Source organism: Cryptomeria japonica, chromosome 4 (assembly GCF_030272615.1).
Source record: "Cryptomeria japonica chromosome 4, Sugi_1.0, whole genome shotgun sequence".
NCBI classification, from domain to species: Eukaryota; Viridiplantae; Streptophyta; class Pinopsida; order Cupressales; family Cupressaceae; genus Cryptomeria; species Cryptomeria japonica.
The window spans coordinates 725299957-725304714 of NC_081408.1; positions in this window are offsets into that span (position 1 = coordinate 725299957).

The window sequence follows — 4758 nt, forward strand, 5'->3', positions numbered from 1 at the left end:
TTATCATTATTTTTCTGGGTCCGGATATCAAAGATAGATATTGGAGTTATGTGAAGTGTCAATTGATGATAGTTTTTAGGCATTGTGATTATGATAACTGGTGTGACGGGGCTAATCACTTTAAGTGTGGGTTCATTGTGAATGTTATTAAAGACTTTTTCAAAAACAAGGAAATTACCTTGTTTTTCGAGCCCAGTATTTTCCAGAGTCTGAGCTTAAGTCCTAGTTTTCAGTATTTGAGTATCTTGGTCTTTGTTGAAGGCTTCGACCTAAATTACAACATGGGAGGCAATCTTAATCAAAATGAGCCCTCTAGCTGTGATAATTGGAAAAGTGAATGGAAAATTTGGCGGAGGCTGCACAGACATGGTTTCACAGACTGCATCAAAAAATTGCATGGTAGTAAGAATTCGGTGTCTCATGGTTTCACCAAGGGATGGAGTAACAACAAAGTCACTCTATTCAGGCAGACTTGGAAGCTAGATGAAGAGTTGGTGGTGGAGGTTACAGGTTTACAGAAGGAAGGTACCAAATTTTATAGAGACCGAAAGTTCTCATTGGAAGCCTTCAAGAACTTCCCTAAAAGTGATGAAGAGAGGGTTCAACTTGCCAAGAAGGACAATGTATCTTAATACCTCCCTCATCAAGTAAAATCCTTTTGGCAAAAGATGTTAAGGGTTTTAATGGAATACTTAACAGTTGATGGTAGGTTTACGAAGGTTTATAATTATCATTTTGCTATTCTAAACCATTTCCACCATGGTTTCAAGATCTCTCTACCTTTTATTTAGCTTCTTCCCCGAATGAAAGCTTGTCCAACCATGCCAAAAAACCCAAATCCTATCCCATAGCTCACCAAGGTCTCATTCTGCTTATTTATGAGCATTTGAAGAATAAAGCTAGGGTTAATAGGGAAGATCCTTTGGTGGCAATGCCCACATTTTAGATAGTCATGATGATACTGAGTCTGACAAAGATTCGTCTAACATTCCTCTTCATAAGAAAGGGAGGGTTGGAGATGGAGATAAAGTTGATATGGATGTGAATGTTGGTTTAGAGGAGGAACAGGGGAAGGCGGTTGATGATGAAGCGAAGAGTGAGAAGAAAGAGGCTGGGAGAGAGAAGGAGAAGGTGCAGAGAAAAGAGCCAGATTCAAACCCTATTGTCTCAGATAGCAGGAATGAAGCTCAACATACTACAAAGGAAGCTAACCCTAGGTCTGTGAGCTCTGCTCAAGGTATGGAAATGGCAGATTCCATTTTGAATGCTGCCAGAAATAGCACTCTGGAACTTTTCAATTTCTAGAAATGGGTAATTGAAAATATCTCCAGTATTCAGAATAATCAGAGAGATTTGGATTATAAGATTCAGAATTTGATTAAGGATAATACAGGTAAAGAGGATGCGGAGGTGGACACCAGCGAGGCAGATGACGAAATGAAATGCAAGATTGGCTAAAGAAAAGAAATGATTAAGGGAGACTTGAAGCATCTTGAAGATGTGATCATAACCATCAAAGAGAAGGGAGAGGTTGATAATGAAATTATTATCAACCGGATTACTAAAACCAAGAAGGCATTGAAAATATTTATGAAACATAGCCTTGAGGTTTTGAAGGTCTCGTCTCAAAATATGAACGCCCTGGTTGATTGTCTGGAGAAGAACCAACAGAACAAAGAGATGGTGATCATTGATGATGTGCCGACTACCAGCTCTAGTCCTCAACCTTCTAGATGAAGAACAAGGAAGACTACTAGCGATCTAGAGATGAAGACTAAAGACACCCATCAAAAGCAGGACAAAAAAGACCTAAGAGAAGCTGCTAAGGCTATGATGATGTTGGTTAAGGACGCGGAAGAGTATAAAGTTTTTATCTGAAATGTAATATTGGTCTTTGGTTGCCAGTCTCTTGCTGGCATTTTGCTATCCCTTTCCTTTGCTATTGTTTTCTCTGCTAATCTTTTGCAGCTTTCCTTTCTTTGTCCTGTTATCTCTAGTTTCTTTCATGCTTTTCTTCTCGTTATGTAAGCAGGTTTCGGGTCCCTTAAAACCTGATTTTCTTTAATCAAAAACAAGATTATACCTTAGGAATTATAATAGTGGCAATGCAATGATCTTTAGTAAAGTCATCCAAGTATTGATGCAATAACATGATAAACAATAATAAAATCAACCATGAAATCATACTTGAAAATAGGTTGTTGTAGCTTGTTTCTTCGTGTACTCATATTTTCTCTTGAATGAAGGAATTAGGAATGCTTTAATTGTTATCATAGCTTCTTGAGTTTGACTTTGTCAATGATATTTTTTATATAGGGTTTTCAAGGTATTTACTAATTTAGGCTTATTTCCAATAGTCAAATGAAAATATAAGGACCGGATCACAAATTACAGGAATTGACTCTTACACATGTTTGAATTTGAGTCCATTTTGGAGGGACTAGGGTTGGAAAAGTATTAGGACCCAAGACGTAGGATTTAATCTCAATATTAGCATATGATGACAATAGGATATGCTTGAAATGACCCAAGAGAAAGAATACTAAAGAAAGGGCCCAATAGAGTGTGAAAGTGTAAAGGAATAAAATGTACTATATTATATTTATCCCCCACTTTAATGAGAGTGTGAACTTACACTCATGCTTTGGTAAAGTAGAGATATAGATATAAAGAGTGATTGAGAGAAAGACGTTCATGGGATAGGATGACACTAAGTTGAGGGATTTGCAAGCCCCTGAGCTTAGGATCCTACCAATCCACAAAAAAACATACACCAATTGATGAGACATGAGTCTATGGTCTGCCAAATAGCAAGTTGTGTTGTGTTAAGGATCTATGGAGATGATATTAATTACACTAGCCAATAAATTGTGTTATGTTGGATGATTTATGTAGTGCAAGAGAATGATCACACCAAAAAACCACGCTATGCTAGGTAATCAATGCCTAAGAAATAATAAATGATAACAATGATTATCATTCTAACAAGTTGTGTTATGTTAGATGACCAATGCTCAAGGAGAGTAAAGTGAAAACAATAATCAAACTAGAAATCCTTGCTATCCTAGTTGACCAACACTTCGACAAGAATACAATATGTTTGCTAAAGTATCAAGCTAAAAAGTTGTTTTATGCTAGGTGATCCGTAGATCGTCAATTCTTCAAGAGATCACACTAGTAAGGCACACTATACTAGTTGATTAAAAAAAATGTTATATGCCATGAAATTTGGTAGAGACTGATTGATAACCGTGTCTTAGGGGGAATTATTTAACACAACCACTGCTTAGAGGGTACATCAATGAATGACAACAAACAACAAGGAGGCCTCATATGCCCCCCTTAAGATTTTGACATGATAATATTTTTATATCTCAAGGAAGATAAAGATCCACATCAAGGTTAAACACCTTCAACGCCAAGGAGAAATCATTTTAAAAAATGCACGCATTCCAAGCTAGGAAGAAGGTCCTTATAAAGGATGTAAATATTTAAGCAAGGAAGAGATAATTTTAAAGGAAGCATATTGCAACAAGTATAAGGGGATCCTTTTCAATAATGCATATCTATAATAGAGGAAAAGGTAGGGAGGATCCTTGTCTAAGGATACCTATTTACATAAAGGGAAGGATATCTTCAAATGAGGATGCACATAAAATAAGAGTAGATCCTCAAGAAAAGATATCTACCTCCAAACAAGTTATCACTACCCCCTAGTGTATAGACAAGAACAACCATACTAGATACTATTATGTTGCTTACCCTAGAAAGGGAATGGTTGCACTTGAGATTTTACCACCATGAATGACAATTAGCCCCCGTAGAGAGATACTGATGTCACATAGTGAGGAGAAACATAATTATAAATAGGTGTTATTTAGAAGGGGCGACACAAAGGTGCAACTCATTGTCACTTGTCATTTGAATGACACTATATTTGAGAAGTTGTATTTTACATTCCAAGGCTTGACATTCATTAGTGGAATGACCATTCATTTTATGATACTAAAAAAGAGAGATTTTCTTAATTATGTTTATGAATTTTGTTTCTTTTTAAAAGAGGAAGAGTGAGCAAGTTAGCTTCAAGAAGTGTTAACAAAATACTCTCTTTTTAAATGAAAGGTTAGGAGTAGGAAGAAATCATTTCCCTTCATAAGAAGAATACATAAATGTATTATACAATGGAGGATGGTATGAAGACAAAGGAGGAGGTTGGAAACCTAAACCGTCATTAGGAAAGTGTGATATAGGATTCTCATGAGCCTCAGCACATTGTTCCATACATCATAAACTAGTGTTATCATATCCACATTTGCAAAGGATTTTAAAACCAACTCCATAATGTTTTTTTAAATCAAATGTAGGATCTTTATTGGGTGTTGAAATATTAGGATGACAATTTAAATCATATATTCAAATAGAATATATGAGTTGAAGTCTAAAGATCCTCAATCATAATCAAGACATGTGTTAGAATAAGTTGGAGTGGATATAGAAGTATCCTGGACAAATGAAACACAAGGCTCCTTTAAGGATTCAATTGCGAATTTGGGAACTTTATATTATCCAAAAAAGGAGGGTATAAAGTCTAATGAACCTCAATCATCCTCTCAAAAATCATCACCAATAGGAGATTGTGTTGTATAAGGAACCATAGTGTTAAGGGAAGATATACATCATACTTATTTGTCAACACCATTATATGGATTTGTATCAACTTCTAGTGTACACATTTTATGACCATTTATGAATTTTATA